Below are 24,042 nucleotides of genomic sequence, written 5' to 3'. Positions count from 1 at the left end.
CACATAACCCCGGAGGGACTGTAGCCTCTGTGGGCGTCCTGCAAGGACACTGTTGATGCAGCCTGCTCTGCCGTATCATCGCTGCCGGCTTCGTTATCGCCGTGCGTTTTCTTTTCGCCGGCAATATCGGCAACGCGAGTGACCAGTGAGCAGATGAGATATCTTTCGTTTCGGCGGAGGGGAAACCACGCGGCCAGGAATGACTTACTTGCCTAATTCAATAGCGTGACTAATTACTACTACATAGTTCATATTTGATTTATTGTACGGTTCTTTCATACATTCATATACGCATTTATTTGTCATCACATCAATATTTTTCAATATAATACGTGGTTAGTAGCCTCTTCCACATAGAAGGGCTTACCATCACTAAAGTAAGAGATTATTCAACATTACAATTATCAGTCCACAATGGCGGACTATAATCTGAGCTTTCTGACGAAGAACGAATGACAGATTTTTCAAAACCAAGGAATCGATAGATAAAAAATTAGGGGCCCCGTGTGCAGTTGCACGCCATGCAGAGAGAAATAAAGAAAGAAAAGAAAGAGAAAGAGAAGAAAAAGAAAAGAAAGAAAGAAAAGAAAAGACGAAGAAAGAAAGGAAACGAGGAGCGATCGAGGGGAAAAGAACGAAAAGAAAGAAAGAAGCAAGAAAAGAAGGGAACAGGATAAGAAAGATCCACTAGATAAGAAAAGAGAAGGAACGAGACTGTGACGGTGCAGAAGCATTGTAAGGAAGGAGTGTTACAGCTCGACTAAACGTTGAAGCTTGGGGAGGAGCGAAAGATGCAGTGTGCGCCGGTGTTTCCCCACACCAAAAATCTTTACTGCTTTACTGCTTCAACTACCGCCCATCGCTTCACTAATCCGCACCATCACTTTGAAGACTATTGTTTCAAAACAGTGGTGTTTCAAACGGATGACACTACCGTAGAGAGATGCACGTTTGTCTCTCTCGTTTTATTTAAGCAACTTTAGCGCCTTTGTAAATTTCGTCGCGGATTCTGAGACCGCTTCTAAGCCAAGCATAATGTTTTAGGCAGTAGCGATCAACCATTAACTCATAATATGCATAGTATGTACCGGTGGCGACTAGTGGGATTTACCCCATTTTTGTGGCGCATACCCGTTCATGATGGACCGTGACAACGACACGACACGCCAACAAGGCGAGACCCTACGCTAATCTTTTTGTATGTGATCGAACACAGTACACCAGGCATCCCTGTGTCTGTAACCTAAATGAAACACTTCGTTTCTGCCAGATGTCGTCACGTAGCACGTAAACCTTTAACGAGCAGCTGTGCGCTCGTCAGCTCTCCTCTCGTTAAAGGTTCGCGTGCTACGTGGCGACATCTGGCAGTAACAAAGAGCGTTCCGCACCCGCCGTCATGGCTAAAGAGCGGCGCTGACTAAGAGTCCCAAGGTTTGCATGCACACAAACACCCGATAAGTGGGCGAGGGGACGACCACCGCTGTAGCTCAGTTGGTAAGAGCATCGAAGGTCGCAGGTTTGGTAGGTCAGTTGGTAATCCGAAGGTCGCAGGTTCGGTGCCTGCCAGCGGCAAGTTGTCTTTCCGTCAACTTTACTTTCTTCACATCTATACCACAATTGTCACAATGCACTTAAAAACAGTACGATTAGCGTCCCCTATACCTTCCTTGGCTGTGTTATCTGCTGGTTTTCATTAAGATTGTGTCAAACAAAGAAGCGAGACCTCGAAATTTCCCTTCCTTCATTCATTCATAGCGAGGGTCTCGCTCCGTCAGAGTTGATGCCTTCAGGTCGTATGGGAAGGATTATTGGTCAGCTTTCCTCTCGTTAAAAGTTCACGTTCTACGTGACGACATCTGGCACAAACAAAGAGCGTTCCACACTAGCAGTCATGGCTAAAGAGCGGCGCTGACTCACAGTCGCAATGTTTGCATGCACATAAGTACCCAATAAGTGGGCGAGGGGACGACCGCCGTTCAGTTGCTAAGAGCATCGGGTGCGTAATCCGAAGGTCGCCGCTTCGGTCCCTGCCAGCGGCGTGTTGTTGTTGTTCTTGTTGTTGTTGTTGTTGTTGTTGTTCTTCTTCACCTTCAACTGTGGTTCACACCCACTGTGGGGGATTGGCCAAGTATTGAGTGGTTTTATAAAATGTTATAGTACTTTAGAAGGGAGGTTAAAGAAAGGAAACATTATAAATTTGATAGCAAATTTTCGCCCTTGATCAAATATGAAAAAAGGTAATAATAACATAAAATAAACCAATGCCCTAATTTTTAAAATATATATATGTGTCGACACAGAAAGATAATAATATAGATTATCTACTTAGCCGATTGGTTTCATTGAGATAATCCCTCACGTCCACGCAAACATTCACATAGGAGAACCCAGAAATAGAGGCTCCAAAAGACAAAATCACAGGCACAGATAAATTCATTCCAATAGCACGTAAAGGTGTTTCCAAAGGGGTTTTTCGTGCTGTAGTATATCGCCTGCAGGTCAGAAAGAAATGATCAATAGTTTCCAGCTCACCACAGAATGCGCACAGTGGAGAAGGTGCCTGAGCAGACCTGCGTTCATAGAAATTTAGCTTCGGTATACGACATCGCAGCCTCGCAATTGACACTTCCAGTTTACGGGTTTGACAAAATGACCTCCGCCAGGGATATAGTAAGTGCCGATATTCTGTGGAACTTGTTAGTGCTGTGTCTGCAAAAACTTCCATCATGCTACGCCTGCGAAATCGCGCAGCCGTCACATAAGAGGATGTTCGAAAATAAGGTAAAATCGGTCCACGGATCGACGACTTCACTAAAGAATCGGCAATTTTATTTAGGAGCAACCCTTTATGTCCAGGAACCCAAACTAATCGAACTTTTCTCAAATGCGCGGGTACCATTGCACGAAACGCCTTTATTACGTGGGATTCAGTCCCAGCAGGAAATGCAGCACAGAGAGATAGGGAATCTGTGATTATAACGGCAGATGTAATTGCCGAGTTTAACTTGCACAATGCGAGCACTACTGCCACAAATTCAGCCACAAAAACGGGTATCAAATCGGGTAGCCGAAGGGAATAAGACCAATCTAAATTGGGGCTAAATATACCAACACCGGACTTTTCGTCAAGCTGTGATGCATCTGTAGCAATGACAACGTTAGTTCTAATGTTGTGTTTTCGTCACCTTTACTTTCTTCACATCTATATCACAATTGTCACAATACACTTAACAACAGTACGATTAACGTACCCTATACCTTCCTTGGCTGCATTATCTGCTGGTTTTCATTAATGCAATGAATATAGGACTACAACCTGGAAGTCGAACCGAAATGTACTAGCCAAGAGAAGGAGAGAAGATGCCAACCCCAGCCTTTTCCTTTGACAACTAATGTTGGACCATTCCGCACTGTGGGCATGAGCCACTTGTGTTCTTGTGTAGAGGGCAACAATGACGTGTTCTGTAGGTCTTCATTGTAATGTTTCATTATTGACCATATGTAATTCAAATTTATTTATTACATAACTATAGAAGCCCACTATTGCTAACGTACAGAACCTAATAGAACAATTCACCCACACCTGGGCCAATCTCCTGCATCGCGTATGATCCAACATAACCGAGGCGAAACTGAAGAAGAAGAAGAAGAAGCCACTGGTAGCACCATGGCTAGTGAGTCACGATTTGTTTGTTCTTTCTTGTAACTTTAATAACGCATATTCTGGCTGGAAGTTGTTGGTTTTACGGCGTCATCAATCATCGCGCTCTATCTCAGCCGCCGGATAGCAGACCCTGGTGTGAAGAGCGCCGACCGATGTTTGGAGTCGGAAATGGCCGTCCTGTAGGCGCGCTACAAGGCAATGCAGTTCCCGAAAAACGCGTAATGAGTTTGTGCACCGCTAAGCAAGACTTCATACATCGAATGAAACTTACTCAAATGCGACGAGTAACGGAAGAAACACAATTTTTAAGTGCATTCAATGAATCAATAGGCAGTGAGAATGCGGCATCTTAGAGCAGCTATACAACACCCCTATCAGTTTTTATAGAGTTCCCTAGTACTTGAACGAATTTCCAGCCTCAAACATATTTCTAATCCTTCAAGGGTAAGCAAAATTATCGCGCTGAACTAACGCATATATTTTGTACTCGCTTCAAATATGATGCTTATACTGTAACCATTTTTCTTTTTGAAGTAAAAATTACGATTCAGATTTTTTAAATTGCAATCGAGTAGGATCCCGAAGAAATATGAGCAAGTATTTGGAGTTGGACAACGGAGATCATGTAAGCATAGGTAAAAGGGACGCTACGTTTCGCCTATATACGAAGCGAATACAGCTAGTTTACCCTTGGGTGCACTGCAACACAACATGTTGACACTACACTACCTTAGATTATTATTCTAAAGCAGCATTTACACTATTAACGAGAGATAAATTAACTTTATGATAGGAACATATAGTGGTATTATGAGCGTACAGAATGCATGTTATATTAGAAGAACAACTATGAGAATTAATACTGTATATAAAATAAACGGGAGTGCTCAAAGGAGAGAACTTTGGTGCACAGCAATGTTGGCTGTTGGATGCCGAGAATAAACATCGAGAATAGAGACAAGTTAAAGCATGATACATAGATACCTTTAACTAGTGAAAGGCCAGGACCCAAAATGCCGATCAAATCGAATTAAGTGAACAGCACATTATATCTTATGAGTGCTTGTGTTAAATCAATAAAAAGGAGGACGTGAGGAATAATTCACCGATTAAAACTTCGTTGATCACTGATATAGACGAGTGCCAGAAAAACCAGATTTGCACGAATAGAGTATATTATTTTATAAGCATATTTCGTTAGCCTAATTTCATTCAGTTTTTCAGTAAACTTTCAGCGGAACGATAAAATGCAAACAGAAAATATCGAACAATGAACAGTCACCTATTTTAAAACCCGGAGTGACATTGCTGCGCTAAATTGTCAACAGAAATATACCAGTCTTGAATAAGGAATTCACAATAAACATATTGGAAACTAGGTTCGCAATTAGGATAAAGTTGGAGAAATCGATTTCCTAAATTCCACCGCTCGTGAATTTTAGGTATTTGTCGCAACATTACTCATTTCTAATATTCAAATACACTCCGATCTTTCAAGTGAAATACATTTCATTTGAGAAGTCAGCACTTTTTCCTCTATTTATTCTGTACCTGTTGTTGCCGCCGCGTGGTACACTTTCAATGATTTCTGAGCTTTTAGACGGAGCTGCCGCTTTGCACCGCTAATACACATGCGAATACAATGCTGGGCTCACGCGTGTCACAGAGTGACTTTGGGATATCTGGTAGTGACTTCCCCCTCGTATAACTGCACCTCGCTTAAGTGGGCTCATAAACACACGCATACTCGAAGTTATATTTTTCAGATTGGCGCGAGGAGCATAACGAGCTCGTCTTTCCCGTGGAAGAAGAGGCTCCTGTGAGCTCCCCAAGATCAGGTATGGTAAAAATTGATAATACATAACCTAGAGGCGAAGAGGCTGCTTCCTATAAGTTTTATCCGTCCTGAAAAACAAAACAAAAAAAAGCATTAGGTGCATTGGTATACACTGTAGTAGACAACCACGAGTCATGTACAGTGAAAGCTCGGTGATACGAATCTCACGGGACCACCAAAAATATTCGTATCATCCAAAATTCGTATCACCAGAAAGCATGGAAAGTTAGCCTGCGACAAAAGCAACCTGGCGTACATTTTCATTTATTGCTTTTCAGGGCCGCAGCGACGTCAGGAAGAACCCTGAATGATTGTCAGTTATGTTTTTAGATGTCGGCAATCATATCAGCACAGGTAAATATGCGGCCGGTACGCGCGTACCTAATTAATGAACCAGGTGCATTGTGCCCCGCGACAGCAAGAGCCCCTTCCGCATTTTTAGCATGCTTTTTTGCATGACATCGGAGTACTGCAGCACAAGTAACGAAAGAAGTGCTTTGACGCGATGGATCAAGGCCACAAAATTACAGAACCGTGGTCTTGTGTTATGATTTTGTCATCCCGTAGGTGTTGGGGATATTTTTCGGGCGATTTACGACCGTGCCCGCACAAGTGAGACCTCAACTGTCGCGCATGTTGACGTTGTGAGGCCTGACTCCTTCGCCAATATCGTCCTCGCCTTTTTTCGATCCTCGTCCAACGTTAGAAAAGTGTTTTTTTTTTTTACAGCGTGATTCTGGCGATTTCGCGGCGCGGCGCGCAAGTCCACGCTTCCGTTCCCGCGCTCGCACGTGCTTGGCGCGTCTTCCGCGACAGCGCGGGCATCTTCGTACCTGGGTGGTAGCGTACGTTCGTATCAAACGTCGCTGGGTGAAAATTGGTTCGCAACAACCGTACTCCATTACAGTGCAGGCCAATGGGCCCTGGCCAGGACCAACAAAAAAATCGTATCACCCCGAAATTCGTATGAGCTGTGATCGTATCACCGAGGTTTCACTGTATATAGTCTGTTGGTGTGAATGCTGGCGTGTTTACGACTAGCTGAATTTTCGGTGCTCTCAACGCGTTCAAATACAACAAATGTTATCACAGTGAAGGAGTATACTGAGCGACTGAAGACGTGGATTATTAAGATGCACCGGAAGTGGTTTGAAGCGTGGTGGTGGAAGTTTACTTCGTAGTAAAACATAAACGCTGTCGGCGTTAGAAAATGTCGCCCGAATCAGCGAAATTTCATGAAAGAGAATCGAGTTTTTTTTTTAGTGGAGGAATAAACTTTGCCTAATATAAAAAGCTAAAGCAAAAATTTATGTGGCAGAAATCGCCGACTGCTGAGTTTTCTATTAGCTGCTACGGCCGTAAGTCTTGCCCTGTGGAGAGACCCATAAAATTTCTTTTTATACAATTAGAATTGGCCAATGAACTTTGCGTGCAGCAACGTTTTTCAAACAGAACAGCTATTCAAAGTTGTTATACCTCCATGCCGTACTGCAATTTGACCGGAATGTTGCATGAGGCTCTATCATATATTACGTTGGTCCCATTTTGACAATGTATATTGTTTGTCAGAATGAGTGGCACCGAGACCACCGCAGGGAGATTGAATCACATGTAGTACATGTCGCCGAATCCTAGTCATGTCACTAAAAGGCCACGCAGACTTCAGAAATTTCAGTGAATAACCGAAATTTGCGGGTATCCTAGTGTCACATTCTCCAAACTTTGCTGTAGGAGTTGAGCAAACTTTGCCAATAAAATGCCGGAAGTCTGGTTGATTTTTTTAACGGATAATTCCATGTTGTGGTCAGGTCGCAGTGAGTGTCCAATTACTTCAGGTGGTATTTCAGTCTTTTAAGCCACGAAGGGGCACTGAAAAAGCGCACAGAACATACATGCCTGATGGAAGTGAAGCGGCCAGAAACTATCATATTGAGTCTCCCAAAAGAATCTCATCGTTAACATCATAATTTATTTGGATCGATACGTCCTCTTACTATTCAAGCTATCACGTTTTCGTATCTTGTAGTTTTCAAGAGTGAGAGGCATGATGCAAATATTTAACATACAGGCAGTTATACATTTGCTTCTTGAGAGGGCAGGTAATGAAGTGAGTTACTCAGTCACGCTATATTAGTTGGCAAGTAGTGCGCACATTTGCATCACCAATGTGCGTTGAAGTGAACGGCTCATTGCGCACGTCTTTAACTTTGTCACTTTCGTCTCACTCTCTTCGAGCCAATGCACCAAAAGGAATGGCTGTTGCAGGTACAAGGACTGTAGGGAGTATTTTATTCGGCAACAAGTACATGTTTGTGGCAAGCGTAAAGTGGATACAACAATCCTAGGACAACTGTTCTGGGACGCTTTTTTCTTCATATTTATAATAATGTCCCTACTACCTGTATTTCGTTACCAGTAGGGCTATTTGCCCATACGTGTGTCCTCCAGCGTGCAATAACTAACCCTCATGATTCGTCTCACCTCCAATCTGACCTTCACAACATCTTGGTGTTCACTCATGCCCATAATATTAAATGTTAGCATGTGCAAAATAATCAGGATCTCCCGAAGAGCCACTGAGTGTACTAGCTCTGTTTATTCCATTACAAACTTTCAGTTGTCGTCTCTCATTACTTGTAAATGTCTAGGTGTCCAGATAGTTAAAGGGGCCCTGCAACACCTTTCTTTGTTATATTAGAATAGTCCCATTATTGACGTATGACTCTTCACGAGCCATATGCCGCAAAAATTTTTCGAATCCGTCAAGTCTAAGTGGTGTTACCAAATTATAGAGATCACGTTCCGCAGCTTTCTCTCTCAACTCAACGCAGCGAGCGCGCGGAAAGCTGTGCGCGGCGTGAGGGGAGGGAGGGAGGGCGGAGGTGCGAGGTGGCGACGTCAGCGCCGGCGGCATTTTTTTCATTTTTTTTCTCTCTGGCGTCTCGGCGCAACCACGTGGTCTGTGCCGCCACTTCCGGTCGGCTTGCGTCGTTCTCGTCGAGCGGAGTCGATCGCGCTGTGTATCGCGCGTGCTTGAAAACTGCGCGTCGGTTTGGTAATGTTGGGTGTGCACCTCGAACGCCGTAGTGTTTTCATCGCTCTGCCAACCATGGAAGCAAACGTGCGCGCTCGTTTGGAACGAATGACAGCTGAGATCGGTTTCGGCCCATACTCCGATACACCGCCTCGTAAGACGGCACTGGCAGACGACCCCGAAGCGCCGCCATTACCGGACGCCAGCATTGTTATCGGAGACACGCTGCGCCCGTGCCTCGGTCGGTCGTGAGAACGTGCCGACGATGCAGTTCTCAGCTGACGAGGCAACACTCGAACGGCTGCCACTCTCAACGGCAACCGGCGATGGTCAAAAGCACAGAAATATTCACATTTTCGGCACTGCGCATGGCGAAGAAAACGGAACCACGCAACTACGAGCAGACGAGCTGTCGGTGAGACCGGAAGTGCTAATATTAATGTTTGTTCGGTGTTTTTAACGCGATAACATAATATAAACATACATATTATCTACTTATTGAACTCAAAATTAACAACGAAAGTAATAATGAGGATGTTATCGTGATTATAACATCAGCCAATGGTGGAACTGCGGACAATCGCGTCATATTTTGCGGACTAATACATCATTTGTCGAGAGAAGAGGGAGCGATTTTCAGCTGACTTTGAGAATTTATTGTAAATTCCAGGCCGTGCGCATCGCTATAATATTTGGCTCGCGTGTTCTCGGGAGCCTCGACTACCGATCGGCAGCGCTTTTTGAGCATGCTCGAAAAGTGTTGCAGGGCCCCTTTAATAGTTTATCGTGAAACTTTTGTTTCCTGTTTCCTTAAACAAAACTCGAGCACCCTTCATCAATCTGGGAGACTTACTATGCTACACATGTGAGCACGCTAGAAGCCTTGCAATATCATTCAGCTCGATGAATCGTTTCTAATTATTCTCGCACCGCCAGTATTACTCGAATGAAGGTTTATCTTGCCCTCCCTGATCTTTCTAACAGAAGGAAGCACGCCCCCTGGTTCCCTTTTCATGAAATCTATACAAATTCTGAGCGGAGATGCGCTTTCTTAGCTTTCATCCAGGTTCGATGGCAGCTTAAAAGTTTAAATACCTTTTTTTTCAGACCAACGTGCACTTATATTCGCACGGGCCCAAACCTTAATCTGAACGAAATCGCCTCACCACCTCTATCGCGAGCGAACGTGTTCATGAAGTAGTTAGGACTGTCATCTTGAACTTGTGACCCCCTTCCCCTTTCAATGCCGCAACGACATCGAGGTGATTTGTATTCATAATTAATGAATTAGTTAATAAGGGAAGCCGTGTGCAGTGGCATAATCCTTGAGGTGTCGTTATAGGAAATGTGCGGTCGCAGCGGCGGAGCCTGAATGTTCCAAGCGTGACACGCAAGCGACTACGTACCGACACGCTCGCTGCTGCTGGATTTTTCCGATGTGTCTGCGTTAATTTCTAGTCAGACGGTTTGTCCCGATCGCCATGGTCAGGCGTCTTTCGCCGATAGAAGTACGCACTGCTAGGATTGTGTCATACACATTGATATCACTTCAGCGCTGTTTTCTGATAATTATGTTTCGTTAAATGTGCCCTTACACCAATCACCGGAAGGTCGGAAAACGAGATCAAAAGAGGAGCCGGTGTCATCTAGTGGTTTTTCAAATAAATTAGGGGTACCTGACTTGCAACGGAAAATGTGCAGGGTGATTCTTTTAGTACTCACCTACTTTATTGGACTGTAGTTTTGTTGCAAGTTATATGATTTAAAGGTGGTTTCGGCAAAATATTCAGAAGTGATCAAGATTTAACGATCCATCTCGTTTTTTGACGTGGAGCGCTGCAAATAATGAATCAATGGGCAATAACAAAAATCGCGATATCCCGCGAAATTCCACAAGAGTGGGACTGCATGCTGTTGAATTCACAACGGTTGAAGTCTGTACAGTTGCTGTAGGAAAAGTAATTATAAACCTTTATAACCTTTACAAAACTTTACTAGTCACGTTCGGTATGCCGCATGGAATCACAGTTTTTACCAAATTTTATACGCGGAAGCCATCGCTCTTTGCGTAGAAGATCGCGGTTTTTGTTATTTATTATCTATTCTTTATGTTCTAGGTTGGACCTCAAAAAAAGGCGCGGACTATAAAACTTTTATCCTGAACGTTTTTCTGCAAGCTGCATTAAAATCGGATACATTGTTACAAAACTACAGCCATTGAAGAGGGTCAGTTCTAAAAAAATCACCCTGTATAGTCAAGATGGAGCCGTTCGCGAGTACCACTGTTTTGTACGACTTATGAAAAAATGAAAACGTGTTTCTTGTGTTCCTGCTGAAACGATCGAACGCTTGGCATCGTCAGACCTATCTTCAGATAAGCTGCTTCAAAAAAAAATAACACGTAAATGCGCTCACACGCGCGCACACAAAAGCAGGCTAAAATATTGTTGTTCTGGCCATAATATGCTATAGTCCACTTCTAATTGTGTGAGCGCATTTCCACTCATTGCGACTGCTGCGACAATCAAAATGGTACGTTCAACTAAGTAACCTTGAAGTAAGTATTCATGTTTTTGTTTCATTTCGTCTTCCATCATAGAGGATCAGGCTATATTGGAAAGAAGTAAGTACTTCAGTAAAGCCCTTCCGTTTATCGTTGCAGTGCGCTTGTAACACATAGCTTCGTTAACGGCATCGTGTTAAACTGTAGAATGAACTTTCTCCTAATTCTTTGGTACGAACGTGAGAAAACTCTGGCCAAATGCGTTCGACGAATTTGTAGGCAGCATCCACCGAGGCCGTTAATGTTCTGGTGGCCACTGAGTTGTCAAAGCATTGCTGCTTATCACGTCTGAAGGTATATTTAGCAGTGACCACGTAACAGTACACGCCTTTTCAATATATTTCCAGCAGAAGTTCCAGAATTTCTTTTTGCCAGCTGGCTCCACGTGCTACGTGACGCTAGCAGGCAAAACGAAAGAGTGTTCCACGCTCGCCATCGTGGCTATGAGTGGCGTTCACTAACGCTCCCAATTTCGGATGCTCATAAATACCCTATAAAGTGTACGGGGAGGCGACCGCCACCGTAGCTCAATTCGGGAGAGCTACGGGCGCGTAATCCGAAGTTTGCAGGCTCTGTTCCTGCCGGCGGAAAGTTGTCTTTTTGTCCACTTCACTGTCTTCACATCTATATCACAATTACTACAATACACTTAAAACAGTACATTTAACGTCCCCAATACCCTTCCTGACTTCATTATCTGCCGGTTTGCATTAATGTTGTGTCAAGCAAAGAAACCAGCCCTAAAACTTCCCTTCCTTCGTTGAAGCAGAAGTTGTGACGTTTAGCACGGACCATGCATCTTCATATGATCGCATAGAGGTCATTTCGTGCGTAACCTACCATTCATTTCGGTGACCATCTGAAATGCACTCGAAAAAAAAATCATGCTGATTTCTTGCATTGAAAACAGTAAATTGCTAGAGTATTTCGGAGAGAAAAAAAAGATCTAGGTCACGTGGAAGCCTTCCGAATTTCATGGAATATCGTCTGAGTGTTGTTTGTCAGAAATGTTATTATGAGAGTACCGTGTCTTGTTTAAATACCTAATTTGGTGTGGATATTAAGCAAAGATGTTTGTGTAAGGTGTTCGAAGCTCAATAATATTGCTGCAATTTTTCGTCCATATACGCCTCCAGAAATTTCACCAAAATGTTCTGTTTCCGTTTTTTTTTCTTAGAATATTTGCGCTATGCATGAATATCTGACTACGAATACTTACTTTAAGGAAGGTATCGTTTGTGCTCAAAACATTTTCATGCAGCTGTGTTTTTAAATTCTACGAGAAAAAAATCACATTTGAGAAAATGATCATCTTGGTTCACATAGAGACGCAGTTTATACCACGTGTTGCTCCAAGTAATAATTAGCTTTATACCTCTGTCGAAAGGAAATAAATGGTTCTTATATGGCAAGTTTTATGTTTGCAATTTTTGTTTTACGAAGAAAATAATTTTTGAAGTCCCCCATTGACGGCTATCTTCCCATTTGGTCATACGGCAGCTTCTCCCTTAAGTTGCCCACTGCCGTCAATGGGTAACTTCAAAAATTATTTTCTTCGTAAAACAAAAATTGTAAAGATAAAACTTGCCATATAGGATAAACTATTTATTTGCTTTCGGTTGAGGTTTAAAGCTGAGTTTTAATCGGAGCACACATGATGTAAATTGCTTCTCAGTGTGGACCAAATGATGATACCGTCTGCGGAGTAATTATTCATTACTCAGATATTCATACATGATGCAATATTATAAAAGAAAAAAAGAAAACATAGAACATTATGGTGAAATTTCTGGATGCGCATATTGCAGCAAAATTGCAGCAATATTATTGAGCATCGAACACCTTGCCTTTGCTTAACATCTGAACCAAATTTGGTATTGAAACAAGAAACGATAATCTCAGAATGAGTATTCTGACAAACCACACTCGGACAAAATTCTGCAAAATTCGAAAGGCTCCCACGTGATCAAAAATTTTTTCTCTACGAAATAGTCTAGCAATTCACAGTTTCAATGCACTAAATGAGCATATTTTTTTTTCGAGTACATTTGAGATGGTCGCCGAAACGGTTGGGGCGTTTGGCATGGAATGACCCATAGATAATACTTGCAAAAACCACCCTTCGTGACAGAGGCATCCCGCTTCGTTGCCAGGGGAGAGAAAGATGTGCTCAGCGCAGTAAAATGCATAATCCATCAAAATTCTCTAATTCACTAAATAGTTTACCGTTGTAAGACCCAAGGCAAGCAAAAAGCAATGTAAGATATACCGGACAGAAAAGAGAGCCTAAGAGTGGTCGTCTGAATCGCGACCATTGGGCTGCTTCGTTTGTTGTACACAGCTCTATGAGAGTCACTCCTTCCTTCCTCGTAATAAAATCAGATGTTTTTCCCAAATTATTTAAACATATTTGCTATTTCGACTAGTGCGAGAAAAAGAGTTCAGTTCGAGTGCACTTTGGCTTTTAAAAAGACAGTTTTGTGTCGGGGTCTACCAAGATATTTATGACGTATTTCCGCCACGGAAACACGTCAACAAATTTGCGCGATCAGATGGCAAAGTAAAAAAAAAACTGAAAGAAAAGGTTCTGGTGACTGGAGTCGAACCCACGACCTCTCGGTCCGCGACGATGGCTGGCGGGTGTTTAGCCCACTGCGCTACCGTCAAAAACAAAGGGAAGTAACACAAACGAGCCCTTTATCTTTCACACTTTCCTCTCGCAGTGGTCCTTGTTCGAGTGGTAGAGTGGAGTAATGCGTGGTCTCCGCGATTAGCTCCAGCAACGCGCCTTTGCTACGACCATCCCATTCGGCGCGTTTCTAATAGAAGTGTATTTTGTCAATGCTACAGCGCGAGGTGGCCGCTTTTACCCAAGCCTCGCTCATAGCATCTATTCATATCGAAAGATAGCTCTCCGTCGCTCGCCTGGCCGTCGCCCCGCGTTCCCCGCTCGGCCTGTGAGAAAACACGCAAGTCTAGAGGAGATACGACGCGCGATGCGTTGTACAAGCTCTCACATAACGATGCACTATAAATAAGACACGTTTCACTTTCGTGATATACCGATTCCTATGACGGAGGGACAATACATGTTTTCTTAACACGAAAGTGTTTTATGCCATGGCCCGCCAAGGCTTTCATGGCGTATTTCCGTCACAGAAATACGTCAGCAAAATGCACACAACCAGATGGGACACAAAAGGACAAGACGAAAAATATTCCATCAACGGGAGTCGTACCCATGACCTCTCGGTCCTCGACGATAGGTGACAGACGCTCTAAACACTGCGCCACAGTCACACGTTCAGGTGGCTTCAGGGACGCGCCTTTTATCTCACAATTTACTCTCACAGTGCTCTTGTTCGCGCGGTCGTGTCGCCGTGTGGGAGCGGTAGAGTGAGCTAATGGATGGCCTCCGTGATTAGCTCTGGCAACGCGCCGTTGCACCGTTGCTTAAGCCGTCCTACTCGGCGAGTTTTCGAAAGAAGTGTAATTTTGTCAACGCCGTACACAGCAAGGTGAAGGCTTTAGGCCAAGCCTCGCTCATAGCATCCGTGCATATTAAAAAATAGCTCTGCGAGGCTCGCCTGGCTGTCACACTACGTTCGTCACTCGAACCGTGAGAAATCACGACCAGACTAGAGAAGAGACACACCGCGCGTCACGTTTCTGGCCCGGCCGTCGTGTGATCTTTCTGTTAGCTCGTTAACATTCCGCGTGATGGCGACCTTTGCCCAAGCTCAGTAAACAAGCTTAGCGTCCAATAACCGACTTTCTTTCAACTGCCACACCGCATTATTTGATTACGCTCTCCCCGGGCGAATCGAACGGCCTTCTCGTTGCTAGCAACACTAGCAACGGCGCGTTGCCGGAGCCAATCTCGGAGGCCGCGAGTAATCCATCATGACACTAACGAGCACCGACTGTGAGCGTTTCAGTAGTCTCGGCGTGGCGGAGGTTTTCGCTGCCGTATTGTAGAAAACTCTGCCGTCGCTGAAATGTGGCGTCTGCGATGATTCGATTCGGTGAGGACGCAGTCACGCGATTCGCCTTTCGAGTCAGCGTGTGACGCCTCTTCGCCGGCGTACGGCTGCTTCCAAATGGACTAACGGCGTTTCTCCGCCGCCTACAGCTTCGAGTGCAATGGCACCGACTACTAGGGAGCGCACACCTTTCCGTTTCTCTCCTCCAATGACGACACTTTGAAAGAGTGCATGCTGACTTAGTAGACAGTTATAGTTTAGCGTTAGCGTGATAGCGGGGGTTAAGGGAATAGCGTTACTGTGCTGCAAATGTTCGTTGCGGACCGCGCGTTTTAGTATATCGGGATAGCGTTTACGTGCCCAAGATGTGATGGTGGCGCCACCTAGCGGAGGGCGAATGCGTCAAAAAAAGTGAAAAAAAAACTGACAACACTCGCCTGTATCCCTGCACCCAGCAATATTACTAATTTTTTAGGAACAATAAAAGTAAATAAATATGAACCACACACCAAAAGCGAAAATTATATGCTGCAGATTTGTTTATACCGATCTTCTAGTTAGACCTAGGCACGTTCAAAATTAGAAGCGATCTCAAAAACTACGCAAAGCTCTCCGTAGTAGTCGGTCGTCGAAGCTACCTGAAGGTAAGCGAGGCCATTTCACGCAGTCGTTTGCCACAAAAGAAATGGCAAACGTCCACATCAACGCTAAAATTCAGTTTGAAGAGGGCGTCCAAAACCGTCGCCATGTTTTACGTACACTGCGGTAACCACGTAAACACGGCAATGCTAAATCTGAAAAATAGCGTGCATACGGTAAACGCTGCGGGTCGTTTAGCGTACTGCGCATGTGCATTTCGATCCCGCTATTCCGCTAAGCCCCCAATACTATAACTGTCTAGTGTTTATTCCGTGCATGTCGAAGCCATCTCTGCGTGGGATTCACCATATGCTGTTTCCATGGGTATGTTAACTACTACAGCTACCACAAAGGTTTTATCATGTTAATGAACGTTAGTCGTCTGGATGGAGATGTGCCACAAGACGTCAACGTGGGTACGTCCACATCAAGCGGTGCCATACCTGCCAAACACCAATAGACACTGTGCAAGCTCTCGTATATCAAGATATAATATACATTCAACTACTTCTGCGAGGACACGTTTCACTTTCGTGTTATACCGACTCTTATGAGGAAGGAATCAACCTTTTTTTTATCTTTTATATAGGTGGGATGCACTACGAGTAAGTATTTCTCAATCTGTGGCTCATTTGTCTACACTTTGATCAGTGTGGCAGTTGTCGTTGCTGGCACTTTTTACGTTTGTGGCCATTGCTGAATCGTGTGTCCCTTCTGAATTGTAAGGTTACAATGACGGTGTAGTTCAGTGATGTGAAATTGCTTCTATGTTGCCTGAACCGCTGTGGTAAGCCTACAGTCGTTCTTTCCCTGCGAGCGCCTGTTGCGATCATAGGGTGTAACAGATGGTGCCAGTGAGGTCAGTGAGAGTGTCGCGATAATCTTGAACAACGCGGAGGATTGCAGCATAGTGTGTGAAGGCGCCCTGTAGCCGTTGCATCAAATTCAAAAGTCACTCTGCAACCAAAAATTCACAAACCCTTTCTGAATAGGCTGTACATGTGAGTGATTGCTCCTGTCAAGTTCGCAGTAGAAAATACAGATATACAACATTATCGTGGTGGGTGTAATACTAGCAGTAATATAAAACTTGGACTCAACCTACCACCGGGACGAGAGCACTCGATACACATCTCACTCGTCCGCCTCGGTTGTACTGTGGAAACGGTACTTGGCTGCTGACCGGAAAGACGTGGGTTCGATCGTGGCCGCGGCGTTCGCAGAGGCCCGTGTACTCTTTCATGTCACACGCTGAAGAACATCGTTGTTTCTGGAGCCATCATCTAAGGCGTGCCGCATAATGATATCGCACTTTTGGCGCGTAAAACCCACATATTATTGTTATCTCATTTGCTATCTGCATTCGAAACTGTTGAACATAGAAGGACAGAGATCGAAAACATAATAGCCCCAAATGAAGCATCGCCGGCGTGAACGCGTGAAGCAGCCGTAGAGAGGACACCAGTTCAGAGCTCAGAGTGAACACAGCTTGAGAGCTATTAACAGTAATCGAACTATTGCGGTTAGTCGTTGGAGCCTGCCAGTTTTCTTATTTTTTCTATTAATGTACTGATGTTTGCCTGGGCAACCGTTACGGTTTTTCTGCTTGAGCAAAAGCGAACATTCCTTCAAATGTTAGCTTCGCAAGCTCAATTGTACTGTTTTACTACATATTTTATTTTTATTTCACAACGAACGAAGAACCACCGTCGAGCCTTAGCTGCTAAGGTGTTGCGCTGTTGAGAACGAGGGCGCAGATTCAATTCCCGCCCATGGCGATTGTGTTTCGATGAGGGCGAAATGCAAAAATAGCCTTGTATTAAGATACAGTTGCACGAATATGCAACTCTAGTTCAGATTTAATCTAGTTAAGAGAAAAACTCTAGTTGAAACTTAGAAACTTAATCCGGAGTGCTAAAGTACTGCTGTACCTCATAGTCGTATCGCGGTTTCGGCACGTTTGACAATCCAACTAGCAACGACATTTTGTTTTTAAGAGCATACATCGGGACGTTTGCTCCTAAACCTAGCTCAAGCGTTTTGTTGCATAGATCAGAGTAATACAACTTAGCAACAGAATTTGGTCGGTCACGTATCTTAAGCTTAGATGGAGGTCTTCAAAAGGTTTTAGCGATGAATAAGCCGAATATTTTTGCAACACCATTTTATGACCTTTCGCGATTCGTTGCTTCACTGCTACTTTGCTTTCATCTGCATTCATGATGGGATTTTTTACAACGGTCATCAGCTGCAGCTGGTATTGCCTTATCGGGGAGTCGTGTATTTTACTCCTTTTCTAAAGGCAGTTTAAAAAACGCATGTCCGTCAGACTTGTGTAAACCATTGCGCAGCTCGTGGTTGTACGCTCAGTTCTTCGGCACACGCATTCAATACGGAGGGTAAGGATAAAAAAGCCGTCTTCGTTTCAGAAGTCAAGCATACCACTACATGTGCCGAATGGTACGTCAGTATGGTGTCACATACGTTACACTGCAAAAAACAGCTCTGTCTTAAGCAGTGACGTAGACAGGGGGTTTCACGCCGGGAACGAGCCCCCGCCGCCCAGACATTTAAAGCGTTAGCGTTAAAGAGCTCGTTTCGCAAGAATTCTGGTGTCGGTGTCGGTGTCGGCGTCGTTGATTGTGAGCGAAAAATCAGCGTTGTCCGTGACCGAAAAATTGAAAAAGATGCAAATAAAATAAACAATAAAGATCTTCGGTTCGAGTGAGAATCGAACGACCGCCTTCTGTGTGGCAAGCAGGTGTTATACCACAGACCTACGCCATTGCTTTAAACTGCTTCGGGAAAAAAATACTATATGGTTGTGATGTAGTGGGAGGAGTGCTTTTAACGCATGTGATACTGCGTGGCAGACGTATAAAATCCGCCAGGCGTCAAAACATGTGAATTCTACGAATTATTGTGTTCATGTGTTTATGAAATATTCCTTTTTGTTTGCAAATCAGTTCTGCGGAATCCCGCAAGGTGGCGGAAGGGTTAAGAAAGGGAAAATAGACAACCACCCGTTTGTAGCACCAAGCTACAAGGAAATCCATACGGATTTCTCAGAAATAAAGCCTCTTAGTTGCCGAAAAATTCGTCCTGGTCCGGGGTTCGAACCCGGGACCAACGCCTATCCGGGGCGGTCGCTCTACCAATTGGGCTAGCCAGGAAGCTAGCAATTGGCAGCGCGAGGGCAAATTCATCGACAACTCGAAGCAACTGGACACACATGGATTTCCTTGTGGCTTCGTGCTACAAAACAGTGGTTGTCTATTTTCCCTTTCTTACCCTTCCGCCACCTTGCGGGATTCCGCAGAACTGATTTGCAATATGTGTCCAGTTGCTTCGAGTTGTCGATGAATTCGCCCTCGTGCTGCCAATTGCGAGCTTCCTGGTTAGCTCAATTGGTAGAGCGACCGCCCCGGATAGGCGTTGGTCCCGGGTTCGAACCCCGGACCAGGACGAATTTTTCGGCAACTAAGAGGCTTTATTACTGAGAAATCCGTATGGATTTCCTTGTGGCTTCGTGCTACTAACGGGTGGTTGCCTATTTTCCCTTTCCTTTTTGTTTGTATACCTTGGCCTGTCATTTACTTCGCCTTTTGCTTGTATTATTACTTGCTTTATTTTATTTATCTTTTCATGCTATGAAAATGAATGTTTTTACCCTGTCATTGCTGACGCAGGGTGGACGGTGCTTAGTCAAGCTGCAATAACTGCAGCTTTTTTGCCGTCCCCCCATTTTTCGCCATTGTATCTGTTTTGGTGAAAAATAAGCTGATAACGATGATGAATTGCGCACTGAGGGGGGTTTTTTAAAGGGCCATTCCATGCGCACGTTAAAAAACACCAGATAGTCGAAATTTCTGGAGCCCTCTACTACAACTGCATAATTATCATATCGTGGTTTTGGCACCTAATACCCCAGATAACATTAATAATTTTATATACCTGATACCTTACAAAGATAATTTATGGATACTTACAGTTAACGTTCTTCTTCTCAGCGCTTTTGTAAAGAACGAAGTATTCGGCGCCACTTTTTACATTCAAGTACTCGGTGAAGTTTAGAAACCAGTTGATAGTGTATTCAACACCAACGAAGTCACAAAACAGCATGATATATATCTCCGACAACTCTTGACGCTTTGCGTGGTTGTTTTTTCGCCTTTCTCTATCGCAGGCAGAGGAGGGAGGCGATTGCCGACTGCCTTGTAGCGACGGCCGTGCTGCTAGCCGTCATCGTAGGCTTCTTGATGCTCACTCTTGTTTCCCTCGGTGAGTGCACCGTACGTTTCATTCATTCGACTTGCGCAATGTACCCGAACGACATGCCACATCTGTGTAACAGGAAATAGTTGGTGCAGGTGGTCATGAGAAAAGCCAACAGCAATTTTTTTAAAGACGATAGTCTTTCTTGGGATACTTGAACACAGAAATTTTGGTCTGTCTGTCTGTCTGTCTGTCTGTCTGTCTGTCTGTCTGTCTGTCTGTCTGTCTGTCTGTCTGTCTGTCTGTCACACGATTCAGCCACACGGCCAAATTTTAAGCACTTGCAGACGCACAGCCATCTTGAACTGGTAGCGGCGTTCATAATTGTGAACATTGTCGATCAAAAAGGAACTATTATGCGTATCTCAGGCGCAACATTAATACGTAAGTATTAGGTGGTGTGTTCCTCTACTATAAAATACATAGATACGTAATTCTAAAGACCCTAGTGTTTCTTATGCTGCGCTGAAAATGCGACGTTATGCACGAAAAAGCCCTCTGCCGATGATATGGTGCTGCCACCTGGCAGTGACCCTGGGTTCTGCACAAGGGCATGTTTCCCGATGCCACTGCCAGATCGCGTCCATATCTCACGCAGCGCCTCCTCTATTTTATCAATGCCAGCCAGATGCGGCCAATTCAACATAGAGGAGGCGCTGCCTGAGATACGAGAACGGCATCACGGGTGGCCGCGGGTGAGACCAGGACTCGTGTAGTACGGCCGGAAGAAGACGTCTTTCGACGACATTTGCAGCGAAGCACGCAGATACGCGGCCAATTTTATGCATGACTGAGTACCCGCAGCGCTGGTCTAGTGGTTATGGATGGTGCTTGGGTACTGAACCGAAGGTCGCGGGATCGAAACTCGGCCGCGGCTGCCGCATATCGATGGCGGCAAAATGCTAGGGGTCATTGTACTTAAATTTAGGTGCACGTTAAAGGACCGCTAGTGGTCGAAAGTTCGGAGCCCTCCTCTACGGCGTATTTGATAATATTGTGATAATATTGTGCTTTTGTGAAGTGTAGCCCCAATCATGAATATACAAGAATGATGGAAAATTCCATTCTTGTCACTGAGGCTCCCGTTAGCTCCAGAATGAACGAGGCTATTCCTGTCGTGCGCCATGTGTTATCGTTTGCATTCCTAGACACACCGGCGCGGCCTGTGCCGATCGGTGGTAATAGCCTTTGTGGGTGAAACACGATCACATCAAAACAAAGAAATAAGCGCACGTGGTAATATTGACGGATTATCCAGTCAGAAAGTTACTCAACTAATTAAAACAAATCGCCTAAAACGAGGGAGCTTGCGTGTTCAACATTTAGCAAAAGTGGAATTGCAGCGTTGTACTCGATCACGATTACGCCTCCCACGAGGCGCATTGCTTTTCACCTGCTAGTCACTCGAAACGTTGTTTTACTTAGCATAGTTAAATATTTTTGAGCAATAAGTTATTATGAGCGCTTCCGTTATATTTTTTCTCTGCAGATTTAGTGACAGTGGAGTATATGTACGTATGTATGTACATGTGTTTGCATGTGTACGTGTATGTATGTATGTATGCATGTATGTATGTATCCATGTATGAGTGCGTGCGTGCGTGCGTGCGTGTATGTATGTATGTATGTATGTATGTATGTATGTATGTATGTATGTATGTATGTATGTATGTATGTATGTATGTATGTATGTATGTATGTATGTATGTATGTATACAGGGTGTTTCAGCTAAGAAGCACCATGTATTAAAAAATAAACATAGGCGCTACGCGTCCCGAATTAGTGCAGTATTGTTCTGAGCGATATAGAGCACGTCAGAATATTTGTTTTTTCATTCTACCATGCTCGGTGTTTAACAAAGATTGCGTAATGAACTTGTTAAATAGTAACTCTAGAAAAAATCAATAAACAAGTTCAACGCTTGTTCATAGACATGAAATTTTTCATTGTATGGTAAGATAACTACCCTGCCTAATTTGTTTCCGGCCTTTCTTCAAAGCTCTCAAATTAAAAGATACCACGCGACTGCCACCTAACGCGCGCCGCTTTTACTGCCCTCAAATATAAGTCAAATGCATGTATGCATCTATGTATGTATGTATGTATGTATGTATGTATGTATGTATGTATGTATGTATGTATGTATGTATGTATGTATGTATGTATGTATGCATGCATGTATGTATGTATGTATGTATGTATTATGGGGGCGCTCGGCGGCTGTGAGTGCGTAGAACACAACGACGATCGCATGTGCGCTCGTGTCACGCGGCAGCCGCTACCAGCGAGCAGTTACGGCCACGGCTTAGACCAGTAAAGATGTGTCTCTTTGGGTATCGGCCTCATCTCTAAAGGGTTCAGGGCTAGATGCAGCCGCAAAACCCTACATCTGGCGCCCAACGGGAAGGACCCCGCCCCGACATGTTCTGCCTGATCAACGTACGCCGGATCCCACCAGCCCCTGATTTCGGCCCCCTGCGCGGCGATATCGCCTTCGAGGAGCTATGGGCGCTGAAGCGGGCGTTCTTGGATATGGCCGCCTCCGGAGTTTACGACCTGGTCCTGCTACATCAGCTGGTCGAGACCCTTATGAGCCTCTGCCTTTCCGGGAGAATGACCTCCGACGAGCAGCGGCGTGCCATTATCGCCCTCGAGCACCTCGGTGTTTACCTCGGCGTCCCGCTGCCCGCGCAGCCCATGAAGGCTGGGGCGCGCTCGTGCGGCGAGGCGGCACCTGGGGCCTACGACGAAGGTGGCGACGATGCGTGCACTGACGAGGTCGACGTCAAGGCTCGTGCGGGCTCGTGCGGCGGGCCAGCAGCGCGGAACGACCAGAGAGGCGGTGGCGACGCATCGTCCGCCAGCGAGGGTGCAGCGCCCATGAACGGTGAGGCGAACACGGCGTTGGACGACGCGATTTCTGGGGACACGGCCGGTGACTGTGACGAACTTGAAGCAGAGGTCAGAAACTCCCGGGATGACGACGATGCGGCGGCCGTGAAGAAAAGGAAGAAGACAAGAAATAAGAGAAGGAACCGGAAGCACAGGGACACGAGACTAACACCACACGAATCGAGCCCGGCACCGAGGTGGTTCGCGCTCGTGGCCTTGAGAGGGACAAGGCTGCCCTTGAAGCTGAGGTAGATCGTCTCAAGCAGGACACATCGCAGCATGCTACCCGCATCAGCCAGCTGGAACGTGAGTTGGCAAACTTGACTGATGCACATGATGGTCTCAAGCACAAGCACGACGTCTACAAAGCCAAGGCCACCACCATGATTAATGAAAAGGACAGCCACATTTCTGACCTGAAGGACAAGGTCTGTACTCTGGAGAAACAGCTCGAACAGCAGCTGGACGAGTCGCGCCAACATTTTTTCGAGGCCAAGACATTCTGGAGTGACAAAATCCAGACCCTTGAAGCTGAGATCTTTAACCTGAACCGAAAGGTGGCCGAGGACTCGCTGGAGTGCAGTCGCATGGAGAGGCTGCTTGCAGATGCTCAGCAGCGCCTCAAGGATCAGTAGCAGCAGTGTGCCAAGTTCGAGGAGCAACTGCTGGAGCGGGACACTCAACTGCCAAACATGCGGCACAGCCGTGAAGAAGAGCTCCAGCGGCAACGCCCACTCCAGGACTCCCAGCTGGACGCGCTACGGATGCAGGCGGTTGATCTCCGTGCGCAGCTCACCCAGGCCCAGCAGGACGGCGACCGAGAGGCCAGTCAAGTGCAGACATTAATTGTGGAACTAAACCAGAAGGAGGCAGAGTGCAAGAAGAACCAGAAGCAGATCCAGGGGCTCGAGGAGGGCCAGAATATTTTGTTGGCAAAGGTCTCCGAGCTAGCGAAGCAGCTTAGTCTGGCGTCGCATTCTGAGACAATCCTCAAGCACGGTCTGAAGAAGAGTTAGGCTGAACTAGAGACCACGCAGGAAGAGCTTGCAAAGCTGAGCCAGGTGCGGGCTTCGGCTGAGATCGAGAACAAGCGGCTGATGAAGGAGCTTGAGGCAAGACACCAGCAAGCGGATAAACAATCCAGGCTGGAAGAG

Source organism: Rhipicephalus sanguineus, chromosome 2, assembly GCF_013339695.2.
Source record: "Rhipicephalus sanguineus isolate Rsan-2018 chromosome 2, BIME_Rsan_1.4, whole genome shotgun sequence".
Classification (NCBI taxonomy): Eukaryota; Metazoa; Arthropoda; class Arachnida; order Ixodida; family Ixodidae; genus Rhipicephalus; species Rhipicephalus sanguineus.
Note: the sequence above shows the minus strand (reverse complement) of the source record.